The sequence below is a fragment of the Eumetopias jubatus genome, unplaced genomic scaffold, assembly GCF_037043125.1.
Source record: "Eumetopias jubatus isolate StellerSeaLion01/CBP00866 unplaced genomic scaffold, mEumJub1_p1.0 scaffold_10, whole genome shotgun sequence".
NCBI lineage: Eukaryota > Metazoa > Chordata > Mammalia > Carnivora > Otariidae > Eumetopias > Eumetopias jubatus.
The window spans coordinates 110,748,018-110,765,708 of record NW_028274816.1 but is presented as its reverse complement, the minus strand read 5'-3'; positions in this window follow the sequence as shown (position 1 = coordinate 110,765,708).

The window sequence follows — 17,691 nt, the reverse complement described above, 5'->3', positions numbered from 1 at the left end:
TATTTCTGCCTCTGCAATATATAAAATGAGGGCTATTTGTAGGTGGGGAGAAGTGAGAGGAAGAAGGGATCCAAATTAACCTTTGTTAAGAAATTACTAGGCACATGGCAGGAAGATGGGGACTGGTACCTTCGATGCCACACAGGGTCCCCAAACTTTCATGAGGAAGGAAGGACTCTTTTTTTTTAAGATTTTATTTATTTATTTATTTGAGATAGAGTGAAAGAGAGCACAAAAGGGCAGGAGGGGCAGAGGTAGAGGGAGAAGCTGGTAGCCCAATGTGGGACTTGATCCCAGGACCCTGGGATCAACACCTGAGCCAAAGGCAGATGCTTAACTGACTGAGCCACCCAGGTGCCTGGAAGAACTCTTTCAAAAGAGAAGTGTCAGGGGGCGGAGCAAGATGGCGGAGGAGTAGGAGACCTGGATTTCGTTTGGTCTCAGGAATTCAGCTGAATAGGGACCAAACCATTTTCAACACCTACGAACTCAACAGGACACCAAAGAAGAGAGTAGCAACAACTCTCTGAACAGAGAAGCGACCACTTTCTGGAAGGTAGGACGTGCGGAGAAGTGAATCCGAGGCGATATTTGGGAGGATAGACGGTGGGGGAGGGGGGCTCCGTTGGCCGCTTCTGGCAAGTGATAGAGCCGCAGAGCACAAAATCGGAATTTTAGAAGTCGGCTCCGCTGAGGGACGTCGCTCCAGTGGCTAAGCGGGGGGTGGAAACTTTGTGGGACAGTGTGGTCTCAGGACCCTCGGGGGTCACAAAAAGACCGCGAGTGCCTGAGTGCAGCAGAGCTCCCAGGTATCGGAGCAGGGAAGCCAGCTGCAGAGACGGAGCCGAGGCACGGGCTCTCAGCTCGGGGTTGCCATAAACTGTGATCCGGCGTGGGAGCGCACCGCAGGGATCTGCCTGCTGGGTTTGGAGATTCCACACGGGGTCGGGAGCCAGAGATAGAAACACTCGGTCACAGGCCGGGTGAGCACGGAGTGCGGCCGGAGACCGGGGAGACGGGAGTGACTGCTTTTCTCTGGGGGCGCACTGAGGAGTGGGGCCCCGAGTTCTCAGCTCCTCCAGGTGGAGATTGGGAGGCCACTATTTTCACCCTGGTCCTCCAAAGCTGTACAGAGAGCTTGCAGGGAACAAAAGCTCCCGAGAGCAAACCCGAGCAGATTGCTTAGCCCGGACCAACAAGGGAGGGGCAATTCCGCTTCCGGCAAAGACATTTGGGAACCACAGCAACAGGCCCCTTCCCCAGAAGATCAGCAGGAACAGCCAGCAAGCCAAGACCAAGTTTACCGATCAAGGAGAACGGGAGAACTCCAGTGCTAGGGGAATACTGCATATAGAATTAATGGCTTTTTTACCATGAATCATTAGTTTTTCAAAGATAATTTTTTTAACTGTTTTTTTTTTGAATTTTTCTTTTTACTTTTTTAAACCAACATCTTATCAATCCCTTTTTTCAAAATAAAACTTTTTTTATTTTTCTTTTTAAGAATCATATTTTATCCCTTCATAGTAGTTACCCTTATTTTTGGCATATATATATAAGTTATTCCTCTTTAAAATTTTGAGATACAGTTTCTTCTAACAGATCAAAATACACCCTAAATAACTGGTGTATGGCTTTGTTCTAGTCTCCTGCCTGATCACATTCTCTCCCTTTTTTTTTAATCTTCTTTCTTTTTTCAAACAACTTCTTATCAATTCCTTTTATAAAATCTTTTATAATTTTCATCTTTACAGTCATCTTCCATCCCTTCATTGTATCAAACCTTATTTTGTACATATATAAGTCTTTCTTCCTTTAAAATTTTAGGAGGCACTTTCTTCTAACAGACCAAAATACGCCCGAAATCCAGTGTGTGGCACTGATCTATGCACTAGCCTGATCATATTTGACCATATTCTGTTTTTTTTGTTTTGCTCTGTTTTTGTTTGTTTTTATCTTTTTCTTTTTTTTTTCTCCTCTTTCTTTTATCTTTCTTTCCCTTTCTTTTCCCCTGGTTCCAGGTCTTTTCTGATTTGTATACAATATATTTGCTGGGGACGTTGTTAAGCTGTTAGCATTTTGTTCTCTCATTCATCTATACTCTGGACAAAACGACAAGACAAAAAAAATCACTTCAACAAAAAGAACAAGAGGTAGTACCGTCTGCCAGGGACCTACTCAATAGGGACATTAGTACGATGTCGGACCTAGAGTTCAGAACCATGACTTTAAAGATACTAGCTGGGCTTGAAAAAAGCATGGAAGTTATTAGAGAAACGCTTTCTGGAGAAATAAAAGAACTAAAATCTAACCAAGTCGAAATCAAAAAAGCTATTAATGAGGTGCAATCAAAAATGGGGGCACTAAATGCTAGGATAAATGAGGCAGAAGAGAGAATCAGCGATATAGAAGACCAAATGATGGAAAATAAAGAGGCTGAGAAAAAGAGAGAGAAACAACTACAGGATCACGAGGGCAGAATTCGAGAGATAAGTGATATGATAAGACAAAACAACATTAGAATACTTGGGATCCCAGAAGAAGAAGAGAGAGAGAGAGGGGCAGAAGGTATATTGGAGCAAATTATAGCAGAGAACTTCCCTAATGTGGGGAAGGAAACAGGCATCAAAATCCAGGAGGCACAGAGAACCCCTCTCAAAATTAATAATAATAGGTCAACACCCCGACATCTAATAGCAAAACTTACGAGTCTCAGAGACAAAGAGAAAATCCTGAAAGCAGCTCGGGAGAAGAGATATGTAACCTACAATGGGAGAAACATTAGATTGGCAACAGACCTATCCACAGAGACCTGGCAGGCCAGAAAGGACTGGCAAGATATCTTCAGAGCACTAAACGAGAAAAATATGCAGCCAAGAATACTATATCCAGCTAGGCTATCACTGAAAATAGAAGGAGAGATAAAAAGCTTCCAGAACAAACAAAAACTAAAGGAATTTGCAAACACGAAACTAGCCCTCCAAGAAATATTGAAAGGGGTCCTCTAAGCAAAGAGAGAACCTAAAAGCAGCAAAGAGCAGAAACGAACACAGACAACAGACAGTTAACAGTCACCTTACAGGTAATACAATGGCACTAAATTCATACCTTTCAATAGTTACCCTGAATGTAAATGGGCTAAATGCCCCAAACAAAAGACACAGGCTATCAGATTGGATTAAAAAACAAGACCCATCAATATGCTGTCTGCAAGAGACTCATTTTAGACCCAAAGACACCCCCAGATTGAAAGTGAGGGGGTGGAAAACCATTTACCATGCTAATGGACACCAAAAGAAAGCTGGGGTGGCAATCCTTATATCAGACAAACTAGATTTTAAAACAAAGACTGTAATAAGAGATGAGGAATGACACTATATCCTACTGAAAGGGTCTATCCAACAAGAAGATCTAACAATTGTAAATATCTATGCCCCGAACATGGGAGCAGCCAATTATATAAGGCAATTAATAACAAAAGCAAAGAAACACATTGACAACAATACAGTAATAGTGGGGGAGTTTAACACCCCCCTGACTGAAATGGACAGATCCTCTAAGCAAAAGATCAACAAGGAAATAAAGACTTTAAATGACACACTGGACCAAATGGACTTCACAGACATATTCAGAACATTCCATCCCAAAGCAACGGAATACACATTCTTCTCTAGTGCCCATGGAACATTCTCCAGAATGGATCACGTCCTAGGTCACAAATCAGGTCTCAATCGGTACCAAAAGATTGGGATCATTCCCTGCATATTTTCAGACCACAATGCTTTGAAACTAGAACTCAACCACAAGAGGAAAGTCGGAAAGAACTCAAATACATGGAGGCTAAAGAGCATCCTACTAAAGAATGAATGGGTCAAACAAGAAATTAAAGAAGAATTAAAAAAATTCATGGAAACCAATGAAAATGAAAACACAACTGTTCAAAATCTTTGGGATACAGCAAAGGCAGTCCTGAGAGGAAAGTATATAGCAATACAAGCCTTTCTCAAGAAACAGGAAAGGTCTCAAATACACAACCTAACCCTACACCTAAAGGAGCTGGAGAAAGAACAGCAAATAAAGCCTAAACCCAGCAGGAGAAGAGAAATAATAAAGATCAGAGCAGAAATCAATGAACTAGAAACCAAAAGAACAGTAGAACAGATCAATGAAACTAGGAGCTGGTTCTTTGAAAGAATTAACAAGATTGATAAACCCCTGGCCAGACTTAACAAAAGGAAAAGAGAAATGACCCAAATCAACGAAATCATGAATGAAAGAGGAGAGATCACAACCAACACCAAAGAAATACAAACAATTCTAAGAATATATTATGAGCAACTCTGTGCCAGCAAATTAGATAACTTGGAAGAAATGAATGCATTCCTAGAAAGGTATCAACTACCAAAATTGAATCAGGAGAAATAGAAAACCTGAACAGACCTATAACCACTAAGGAAATTGAAGCAGTCATCAAAAGTCTCCCAAGAAAAAAAAGCCCGGGGCCAGATGGCTTCCCAAGGGAATTCTACCAAACATTTAAAGAAGAATTAATACCTATTCTCCTGAAACTGTTCCAAAAAATAGAAATGGAAGGAACACTTCCAAACTCATTTTATGAGGCCAGCATTACCTTGATCCCAAAACCAGACAAAGACCCCATCAAAAAGGAGAATTACAGACCAATATCCTTGATGAACGTGGATGCAAAAATTCTCACCAAAATACTAGCCAATAGGATCCAACAGTACATTAAAAGGATTATTCACCACAATCAAGTGGGATTTATCCCTGGGCTGCAAGGTTGGTTCAACATCCACAAATCAATCAACGTGATACAATACATTAACAAAAGAAAGAACAAGAATCATATGATCCTCTCAGTAGATGCAGAAAAAGCATTTGACAAAGTACAGCATCCTTTCTTGATCAAAACTCTTCAGAGTGTAGGGATAGAGGTTACATACCTCAATATCATAAAAGCCATCTATGAAAAACCTACAGCAAATATCATTCTCAATGGGGAAAAGCTGAGAGCTTTTCCCCTAAGGTCAGGAACGCGGCAGGGATGTCCACTCTCACCACTGCTATTCAACATAGTATTAGAAGTCCTAACCACAGCAATCAGACAATAGAAAAAAATCAAAGGCATCCAAATCAGCAAAGAGGAAGTCAAACTCTCACTCTTTGCAGATGATATGATACTGTATGTGGAAAACCCAAAAGACTCTACCCCAAAACTGCTAGAACTCATACAGGAATTCATTAAAGTAGCAGGATATAAAATCAGTGCACAGACATCAGTGGCATCCGTATACATCAACAACAAGGCAGAAGAGAGACAAATTAAGGAGTCGATCCCATTTACAATTGCACCCAAAACCATAAGATACCTAGGAATAAATTTAACCAAAGAGGCAAAAGATCTGTACTCAGAAAACTATGAAATAGTCATGAAAGAAATAGAAGAAGACACAAATGGAAAAACGTTTCATGCCCATGGATTGGAAGAACAAACATTGTGAAGATGTCAATGCTACCTAGAGCAATCTACACATTCAATGCAATCCCCATCAAAATACCATCCACTTTTTTCAAAGAAATGGAACAAAGAATCCTAAAATTTGTATGGAACCAGAAGAGACCCCGAATAGCCAGAGGAATCTTGAAAAAGAAAAGCAAAGCTGGCGGCATCACAATTTCGGACTTCCAGCTCTATTACAAAGCTGTCATCATCAAGACAGTATGGTACTGGCACAAAAACAGACACATAGATCAATGGAACAGAATACAGAGCCCAGAAATGGACTCTCAACTCTATGGTCAACTCATCTTTGACAAAGCAGGAAAGAATGTCCAATGGCAAAAAGACAGTCTCTTCAACAAATGGTGTTGGGACAATTGGACCGCCACATGCAGAAGAATGAAACTGGACCATTTCCTTACTGCACACACAAAAATAGACTCCAAATGGTTGAAAGACCTAAACGTGAGACAGGAGCCCAACAAAATCCTAAAGGAGAACACAGGCAGCAACTTCTTCCTAGAAACATTGCCAAAGGCAAGGGAAGCCAGGGCAAAAATGAAGTATTTGGATTTCATCAAGATAAAAAGCTTTTGCACAGCAAAAGAAACAGTACAAAAGCAAAAGACAACCGAGAGAATGGGAGAAAATATTTGCAAATGACATATCAGATAAAGGGCTAGTATCCAAAATCTATAAAGAACTTATCAAACTCAACACCCAAAGAACAAATAATCCAATCAAGAAATGGGCAGAAGACATGAACAGACATTTTTCCAAAGAAGACATCCAAATGGCCAACAGACTCATGAAAAAGTGCTCAACATCGCTCGGCATCAGGGAAATTCAAATCAAAACCTCAATGAGATACCACCTCACACCAATCAGAATGGCTAAAATTAACAAGTCAGGAAATGACAGATGTTGGCGGGGATGTGGAGAAAGGGGAACCCTCCTACACTCTTGGTGGGAATGCAAGCTTGTGCAGCCACTCTGGAAAACAGTATGGAGGTTCCTCAAACAGTTGAAAATAGAGCTACCATATGATCCAGCAATTGCACTACTGGGTATTTACCCCAAAGATACAAATGTAGGGATCCGAAGGAGTACGTGCACCCCAATTTATAGCAGCAATGTCCACTATAACCAAACTGTGGAAAGAGTCAAGATGTCCATCGACAGATGAATGAATAAAGAAGAGGTGGTATATATACACAATGGAATATTATGCAGCCATCAAAAGGAATGAGATCTTGCCATTTGCAATGACGTGGATGGAAATGGAGGGTGTTATGCTGAGTGAAATAAGTCAATCAGAGAAAGACATGCATCATATGACTTCACTGATATGAGGAATTCTTAATCTCAGGAAACAAAATGAGGGTTGCTGGAGTGGTGGGGGGTGGGAGGGAGGGCGTGGCTGGGTGATAGACATTGGGGAGGGTATGTGCTATGGTGAGCACTATGAATTGTTCAAGACTGTTGAATCACAGATCTGTACCTCTGAAACAAATAATGCAATATATGTTAAGAAAAAAAAGAAGAAGATCGCAGGAGGGGAAGAATGAAGGGGAGTCAGTTGGAGGGGAGACTAACCATGAGAGATGATGGACTCTGAAAAACAAACTGAGGTTTCTAGAGGGGAGGGGGGTTGGGGGATGTGTTAGCCTGGTGATGGGTTTTAAAGAGGGCACATTCTGTGTGGAGCACTGGGTGTTATGCACAAACAATGAATCATGGAACACTACATCAAAGCTAATGATGTAATGTATGGTGATTAACATAACAATAAAAAATTAAGAAAATAAAAGAGAAGTGTCAATGTTCCTTATTACTTGGCCATGCTGGTATATTGAAAGCTTGAATAGGCCTAAGGATGTACAATATAGGAAATAGATAAATGTTTATACATAGTGCACAAATTTGGACTAGCAACGTCTAGAAATCGACAAACAGTATACATTCTATTGGCTGTGAAGGGCTGTCTTCCCAAGTGACAGCACCACTGTAAGAATTAATGGCAGTTTATATGACTCTTTATTTCTCTCTGCTTGCCAGGTGTTTGGATATATCACTAGACTGAGAAATGCAAAAGGGAGAGACTGGATAATTGCTAATAAAGGTAGATGTGTAATCAATCAATTAGAAGAACAAATGATTAATTGTGATTGTGTAATAATTTGTTCACTATGCTAAATTAAAATTAATTTACTCAACAAATTATTACCAAATACCTACTATACTATGGCAGGCGCTCTTCTAAGCATTCAGAATATATCTGTGAAGAAAAGAGACACAGACCTCCACCTTCAAGGAGATTACATTCCAAGAAAGTCATCTTGGATTTCCTTTTTCCTCATTCCACAAACTTTTACATATATCATGTAAACATTATCAAGAGGTTGAAGACAAATCAGAGCTTCTTCACCCTGGTTATGCTTGATAATCATCTCTGAGGCCTTAATACATGCACATGTCAGGCGCTCTCTCTCGTGATTCTGACTGAGTAGGTGGGGCCTGGTGGATTTAAACATCTTCATGTTTTTAAAGTTCTTTCAGGAATTCCGTAGTAGTGCGACCACTGTAATAAATATTTACCCATGACTCACCAATGAAATCAGAAGGGAGCAAGGGTATTATTTTCTGCTTCTATTCCTCCCTAATATCATGGCATGATATTTCAAGCCCTGCTGGGCTCTTCTATGTCCACATGTAATCAACAAACGTTGATTAAGTACATACGATGTGTTACATACTCTGTAGGTGATTACATGCTGCTTTAAGTATTGTGTGAGAATATGTTCTTAAACTGACTCAGATTTTGATTGAATGGCTATTAGAAATTCTTAAAAGCTTTATATCTGCATTACCAATGTATTTAGTAATGCAGTCTTTTCTAATGAAAGATAAGTATCATTTTTTTATTCTTCATCAGGGTTCCTAAATTTCTGATAAGAATAGGGTCATCATGTCAAAATAATACACCCTGTCTTCCCTGAGTATAGATAGACAATTGTGTCGTATGTTGTCTTTGTCCTGTCCAAATCCAGCATTTCTGCCCTTCTCTGAGTTTTGGGAAGCTGACTTCTGTGGACTATATCAATGGGTGACCTTGACTTCCAGCATTTGATTGAATTTCGGCAGTTGAGAAGCAAGGAAATAAAGGAATAGAGTGTGAGATAGCTCCAGCTACTTTCTGTGGACTCAATTACATTAGCCGTGTCCCTTAAAAGCAGAGGCTCCTATCAAGCAATTCTGAATCTGGGTTCCTATAACTGTTCATTGCCTTTGCTTGTTGGGCTTAGGGTTAGTGACACTTCCTTCGGATTTTACAAACTCATGGAACTTCGTTAATTTTTTGTAAGTAGTCATTTTATTAACTTTTTTCAAAATTACCGATTTAAGTATGCTATCTATTTTATGGCAGTGCTGTGACTGATACGGCAATTTATATGGCTCTAGACTCCACTAACTTTCATGGAGCACACAAAAGCAGACCAGAGAAAAGACTCTGGAATAGACAGAACTGTCTTCGAACTCTGGGTCTGGCACTCACTAGGTGTGACCTCTGCCATAATACTTAATTATTTTGGAGGCATCAGTTGCTTTGTGAGAGTGAGATAATGATGGACTCTAATACATGGGTTTGTTGTGGCTATTAAAAGAGATAGCAGGATGGAGGGTTTTAGAGAGGAATAAGGTCATCTCTATGCTGTTTATTGTTTATGATGGGTTATTGGTACATAAGGGTTTTCATTATTACTATTCTCTCTACTTTTGTATATTTTTGAAATTGTTCATATATGAAAAAGGAGGCAATATCTTTTTCTTTTTACAAAACATACTACTGAGTATGCTCTAAGAGCTGAGATTGACCAAGTATAGAAAAGTAGTCGTTACAAAGCTGTGTCTCAGTCTTTGTGTAACCAGAAGATATCTGTCAAAGGAGAGATGAATTTCTGCTGGAACGTATATACTAGAGAGCATAATATCCTACTAGGCTTCTGGATACTCCTTGGCATCAATAAGATGAGCGACTCCATGGCAAGTTTTGCTTACCATATAGTGTAGCTCCACTTTAATAGCATGAATAGTGCTATTCATGCTGTTGGCAGAGACTCTCTGGGAGTTATGTTGTACTTAGCGAATTATTTTTCCTCCACAATATAAAATTGTCATGAACTGTGTTAATGTTACAGGTCCTGCAAATTTTGCCCATGTAAATCATCATCCTTGATCAACTCCAGGACTTTGGAAAGATTGATTCTAAGTCTGGTCAGCTAAGTACATGACCTTAGAAAAGATGAGCTCATTTGTCCATGTGACCAGCCAGCCAGTCTTCCCTCGCTAATTTCTTTTGGGCTTTCACTAGGCTATTCTTTTTCCATTAGGAACTTCCCATATTACAGATCATTCAAGTAAGCTTCAGAGAATTTAAGTGCCCTTCAACTGGTAAGTGGGGAAGCAAAGAATGCTTCTTCTACCTTAGGTTTTAGTGGAGAATATCCTTAGAAATAAAACTAGTCACTTGACTTGTTTGAGAAGTAGAGATCAGGTGCTTCACAGTTTAGACTCTCTTTAATTTTGGAGTCACTACATTTGCCACCGTCAGATGATCTATTTAATAATAAAAATGATAATGATAATAATAATAGAATACTTGGGGATGGCAATATTGAAAGACAACATTAATTTATTTAAAGTATGTCCAAGTATGTCCAAGTGTAGAATACTTTCATATTTTCACTGTATTATCATACTTTCATATTTTCACTGTATTGTCAAAATGTTGGGAGAATGGGAAATTCAAATGGCCTGGCATGGATAGTTTCAGTGATGGATAATAAGGAAAGTGCAGCTTCCTTCTTCTCAAGTAAAGTATGGGTCTCTGTATTGTCATTTTTACTGCAAATTACAGCATGAAAAATTAAGCAGAGAATTGCTCATGAGCTACAAATGATGGCTTTTTATTTACACTCAACTTGTTCAACCATGTAGTGATATTTTAGAATGAAGTCCCTCATATTGTCATTAATGTCACTATAATTATGTCATTATTGATAATATTACCATAACATAATTTTATTAGGTGTTTTTCCTTCAGATTCAGTGATGGCCCTAGTGTAACAGAGAATAATAGCTCAGTGTAATGACTTTGGAACATAATTTTTGTTAATATGCTTCATTAAAACGTCAAGAATGTGCTGAATACAATGACCTCATTTATTTCATGAGATTTAAAAACCCACACCTGTATGTTAATTTAGGTTTGTGTGCTTTTGAAATGAATTGATATTACTTTTAAAATGGAAAGTCTAAATTCTACCAAACTCGGGGACAGATAATACAAGTCACTGTATCTGCCCCAACCCCTGCCACTCTCCATTGACAGCATAATACTGAGAAAAGGGTAATGCGCTACCATAACAGAAAGACTGCTGAATGATGAGGACAGAGACTAAAACATATATAGTGTTATGGTATTGCTTGGTTGTATGACTGCAGGCAGTTCCCTTTGCCTTACCCAAGGCAACCGGCCATCAGGAGTCCCAGTCTGGTGGACTGAAGGCTGAATTCAGAAGGCATATGCACATGACTCATTTTTTAAATTTGATTCTGAGTGCCTGCATGTGATGTGGATTCTCTTCACTTAATTACATTTCCTACCACTGCTTTTTTTCTCTGACCTTTGAAAGCATTTAAGATGTGTGAGCTCTGGATTGCTTCTGGCCCTGAGTCTTTTGCAGCCATGGGAATGCAAGAATTTTAGTTTCCACTGGAGCAACATATATTTCCCACCATTTCTATGTCTCAACGTTAAAAGTCTGAGCCCTCTTTGTTTTCCTCTGTTGGCTTTATTGTGGATTTTTTTCTCAAGGAAGGCCTGCACTCTCTGTGTCATGATACTTAATCTAGTTTAGTCTCACGATGCTACTTGACCACCTTTGCTTTTATGTGATAAATATTGGCATAACATATGTTTTTAGATCATTAATACATTTTGGGGCTGGTGGTCTTCAGATGGGCTCACGTCCATCACATCTTCCACTGCTGTCTCTGTTATGTAGGTATTACATCATCACAGGCACATTTTTAGACACTCCTACAACAGGCAGATATTTTCACAAAAACATTGGATTTTGTTGATTTTAGTCTTATGTTTCAGCTGACTCACAGTTATCTCCAGGAACTATTCTTCGCAACAGCTTATGTTCATGCATGTGCTTCCTCTCCACAGAGCCCCCCAGTACACACATACTAATTGTTTAGGGGCTTCATTTACACAATGATTATTATTACTCACCCCATATTGTATAATGACCACACCCTAGGTAAGTAGTAGGTGCGCTGTACCTTTGTCTCTGATACCCTTCCTGCCCTTCTCCATAATTCCAAAGCCCTCTTTTCTCACGCTCACATAAATAACATTTCTATCACAGCCTATAGTCCTGTCTTGAAAATCGTGTGTATTTGAAAATCCCTTATATATAGAATGATACTTTTAGCACGCAGACAGTTTAAAAGGTAATTGTAAAGTGTGAAGTCTCACTGGAACCCACTCATGTATCTACCACCTATGTTAAGAGATATTATTCATTGCATGTAAACTCTTTTTTGCATTTGCACATCATACTTCCTCTGGAATAGAGACCATCAATAGCCTGACCCCTCTCAAGAAACATTCTCCTTCTGTTATTTATAGTTTGACCATGTATGGATACATCCTTAAAAAAACTTAATTTTGCCTCTTAAAATTGTATGTAGCTGGAATCATTCTGTATATATTATTTTGTGGTCTGCTTTTTGTGAGATGCACTGATGTTAAAGCATGTAGTTATAGTGCATTCATTTTAATTACTATATCATATCCTATAGCATGGATACATCACGTTGTTTTTTGTTTTGTTTTGTTTTGCATTTATCAGGTCTATTCATGATGGACATTTAGGTTGTCCAATTTTGGTTTATTACAAACAGTGCTTCTATGAACATACTTGTATGTCTCTCTCCTTGTATAGTTTTGCAAGAGTACTTCTCAGGTATATCCTGAGAGAGGTACTATTGCATCCTAGGGTATGTATGTCTTACATTTTCCTAGATTATGAAAAATTAATTCTATAAAACTCTTTTTGCTCTATATCTTTGACACTTAGTAGATGAAGACATTAACACTGTTGCTAAACTAGCCAGGGTGTGAGGATATTTAATTGTGGTTTCAGTTTGCATTTTTCTGAATATTAATGAGGCTACACGTCTAAGAGCCCTTCCCAGTCATCCAGCTAGGACATCTCTTCTTTGGAACTTTGGCAACACATATTCTACATGATGCTGTTACAGGGTTTTCTTCTATCTTGTATTGTACTTATTTGTATTCAAAATGTATGATTCCTGAGAACAGAATGCAGTTTTGACTCCTGTTGGTATCCTGTGCAGTTTTTAACACAGGATCTACCAATGGTAGGCTGTCTGTTATTACCTCCTGATGAATTGATGAGTGTCTGAAGCTATGGATGGCAGAGCAGGCATAGAGTGGGGTTTACAAAACAGGTATAAAAGTCAGAGAGATTGGGGATGAATACTGATTCTTTCACTTACTAGCTGTCTGATCTGGGGAAATATATTCACTATGAATAAATAGTTTTCTTCTCTGTAAATTGGAGGTAACGTTAACAACAGCTTCATAAGATTCCTGTAAAAATTAAATGAGATAGTTTATGTAAGTCACATATAAGTCATAACATTGCCTGCTCAATCTCAGATAGCTGTTGTTGCTTTTGTTCTTCTGATGATGATTATGATACTATTATTCAGATCTTGTTCTGAAAACATTGCCCAGAAGAGGGATGAGTTTGTACGTGTTGCCACTCTTTCATTGTCGGAGATCAGTTAAAATATCTTCCTTCTCTCATGAGACAGACTTCAGTGGAAATGGGAACAAGTAGTAGAATGTGTGTAGAAATGGAATGGAGGAAAATTTTGGATCATTCCTATTTTCACTATTCAAAAGTATATGGGAAAGGGGCTGGCAGGATGAATAAGAGGAAAATGTGCTGGAGGAGGAAGAAGTTGGCTAGATTTTCATCATCCTCTTCTTAGTAGCACACTTGAGAGGATACTGAGGATGCCACCAGTTCAACTTATAAATGCCCAGGGTCAAAAACTCCCAAATGGGATTAAGCAGTGCACTTGTTGTGACGAACGCTGGGGGATATGTGGAATTGTTGAATCACCATATTGTACACCTGAAAACCAATATAACACTGTATGTTAACTACACTGGAATTAAAATGAAAAAAAATTGGGGGGGGGGCTCCTGGGTGGCTCAGTCATTAAGCATCTGCTTTCGGCTCAGGTCATGATCCCAGGGTCCTGGGATGGAGCCCTGCATCGGGCTCCCTGCTCAGCGGGAAGCCTGCTTCTCCCTCTCCCACTGCCCCTGCTTGTGTTCCCTCTCTCGCTGTGTCTCTCTCTGTCAAATAAATAAATAAAATCTTTAAAAAAAATTTTTTTAAACTTCTAGACCACCTCATAAAACATAGCTAGTTGCCACATTTTAGAATCCAGTGGGGGAGAAATATCACAAATGTGTGAAGGTACCTAAAAACACTTTGAAGTCAGAGAATATGTTGAAGAAAATGAATCAAAACACTCAAATGAATATGCAAAAAATAATTAGGTAGAGCAATGGCAGCATCAGGAACAGATCTGCATAATTCTAACAGCATTTTAGGGAGAAATGTAAACTAAAGCCTCTAGTGCCTTGTTAAGCCAGTGTCAGTAAAATGTAAGCCTCAGTAAATGAGCTGTGTGTTTGCCAGTGATGAAATCATTTCCAACACTCAGAAAGAGGCTAACATTTAGGAATCTGGATTTCAGTGTAAACGTATATTCTTTTAAAATATTCCACAGCAGTATTTGCAAAATGTTTTCAGAGTGGTTGCCTTTATATCCCTGGTTTCATATAATTTACATGTACTTTTCCATAAAAAACAAAAAAACAAAAAACAAAGAAAACCAATCTCTTGATGTGCAAATGTAAATAGCAAATTAGAAGCAGTGGTTTACCCAAACAAACCATTTCAAGACATATCTGTAAAAATAAGAATTTGTAGAGGTAGATCACTTTTCAGCTTAAAATGCTTGGAGGGTTCTCTCATGACTTGCAGAATAAAGTCCAAATGCTTTAACATTAGCATAAACTCCTTCTAAGTTACACGCTCATTCTTCAAGTAAGTTTCCAGTCATTCTGCATAGACTTCACACATCATGCTTTAGCAGTAATACTGACTGTAGTTTTGTCTGCTTTATAGTTGACGCTGTTCCCTCAATTGGGAAAATCTATTCCAAATTTTTTTTATTTGGCTAAATCGTACTTAGTTTTCATGAGTAAACATCGTTTCCCTGAAACCTACCTAAAGCATCCAAAGTTACCTAAGAATGCTCTGCACTCTTAACACACCCCATACGCCTTTATCTTCCTACTTACTGCATGGCGCTTATGGTAACTGTTTATATGTCTGGCTCTTCCTCAAGTTTCTATGCTCATCAGGATCAATCACTCTGTTCATCTGTGTAAGCTGTGAGCCTGATGCATAGTAATCACATTGTAAATTAAATACTTGTGGCACTAAGTCTTCCCAAATCATTCCTAATTCATATTTGTGGAGTGATTTTTTTCACTATTATCAGAACAGAATGGCTAGATTCAAAATTGGGCATTTTCACAGTAGCACCTTTGGGGTGAGGCATTATAGGTATGTGAATGGGGCTAAGGAAAGGGGTGACTTCAGCAGGACCCTGAAGAGCGCCCATTGCTAAGAAGGAACTCCTCACTCAGTTGTATTGTTCAAGGAAGCACTGACTATCAGGGACTCACTTTTGTGCAGAGGTTAGGATGGTTAATGTGGGTACCCAGAAATCTTCCCTGAACATCATATTCCTAGCACAGGCTTGTGGTTATTTTCTCAGCCCTGCCAGTTAGAAAAGGGGAGGAAGCAGGGTCACTACGAGTATATGTTCTACCTCTGCTGAAATTGGCTGAGGCCTTGGGATCCAAGAGTCTGGTGAAAGGGTGTGTTCAGGAAACTGGGTTCTTTTATGCGCAGTGTAAGGGTACAAGAACAAGAGAAATCAAGCCAAGATGGACAATAAAAAAAATGGAGGTTAGTCTACTTTGTAAGCTGAGAAAATTTAAGTCCATACTATAATATTTCCAGAGCCACTCAGTCTGATATCTTTGCATTTTACAAAACACACTAACAACCATTATCTATTTTGAGCCCAACGATTCTGTGAATTAGATTTAAAGACTTTTGAGCTAGATGTGACCTCCGAGTTCACCTGGTTCAGTGCTTTAAAATATATTTGGCTGTGAAAGAATCTCACACAAAAATCTAATATGCAGACATAAGATGCAGGGAAAGAGGGAGGGAGACCTTGTTGCTTGCATGTTCTCCACCACGTCTCCTGAGCCAACTTGGAGGGTTGTGATTCAGAACAGAGACTGAGAACCATGGGTCCAGTAGCACAATCCTGTTGTAAAGAAGTGAAGTGATTCATTCACTGTCCCACAGATAATATACAGCTAAGCCAGCAGTCCTTTTGAGTTGAAATGACTATGAAAAATAGCAATATATTACTAATCACGTTTTATTAGTGAAAAACCTAAACCTTGGTGCAACTATATAACCACCCAAGGTCACAAAGCTAATAGGTTCTAGGATCAGAGCTACAACCCAAGTCATCTAAAGTTACATGTCATAGACCTACATTACCATCAATATTTATAAAGGTATAATGGCAATTATATGACAGTGTAATTCCTAACCGATTGATCAGAATCAGCTGGAGATTTTGTTTTCAACATGTGTATGTTAAGATCCAATCATATTTATAAAAAATCAAACTTTCCAGTATTGGAACTTGGGTATATAATATGTTAAAAACCTCCCTGAGCTATTCAGATGCATCCTCATGATAAGAAGATCCAGTATAGAGGTTTAATGTCTGCTTCATTAAGAAACCCTAACAGCCAGAGAAGACTTTATGGGGTAGTATGGGAAAATGCTTATAGATTAACAGTGGCCTTCTGGAACACTGTTTTGAGAAGGATTATGAAAATATGTGCAATCTCAGTGATGTCTACCTTGGGCATAGAAATGAAGAGCTGAGGATTACATACCATAATCTTTTTTTTTTTTTTTAAGGTTTTTTTAAGCAATCTCTACACCCAGCATGGGGCTCAAACTCACAACCCTGAGATCAAGAGCTGCATGCTCTACCAACTGAGCCAGCCAGGTGTCCCCACACACCATGTTCTTATGCTCCCTCCCTCCTTTTACCCTCAGTTAATTAACAAAATTATAAAATCTATAATTTAATATCTAGTCATTTGGTATGTAGGCAACAAAATAAATATATACCTAACTGGAATCAATCATAATAAACTTGGATCTATTCCTATTCTCAAAAAGAGGGTCTTTCCTTTGTAATGGTAAGGTCTCCAGTGTCAGTCTTTATTTTACAGTATATGCCATAAAGCTTTTTATTCTATTAAATGTTAAGTATACAGTAAATTCATATTGCTAATTGGTTTAAAATTAAATTATTACACACTTAAAGCTATTAGTTAATTACACAAAGTTAAAATATTATAGAACAAGTGAAAGTTACTTTGACCATCAACCTCAATCCCCCTCCCTTTCCTAGAGATAACCACTGTTATCAGTTATGTACATTATCCTTCCAGATTTTCCTATGCATTTACACACCTATGGAAATTCAGTGCTGATGACAAATCTAAAATAAAGATGACTCCCTGTTGGGAATGGTTGTCCGTGGAGAATGCTCATTTTTCACAAGTTCTTCCCTCACTGATTTATACTAAAATTCCGTTTCCAAGTCTGGGAAACATGCAGAAGCATGTAAGAATGAGGTGGCAAGGCTGGAGTTCAGTTATAAACTTTGAAGCCTTTGCCTGAGGGTTGGAGGAATCAGAGGCCACCCTGAGGGACCCCAAGTGCATTGTGTTGTCTTCCAGAGGCAGGCTGCTGGTCTACCTGAGGCTGACGGTGGAGGGTAAAGGCAAGGGAGGCAACAGGCTGTGTTTCCTGCTTAAGAAATAGAGGAAAAGCATGGCTTGCTGGGTTTCAGCCCAGACATAAGAACTT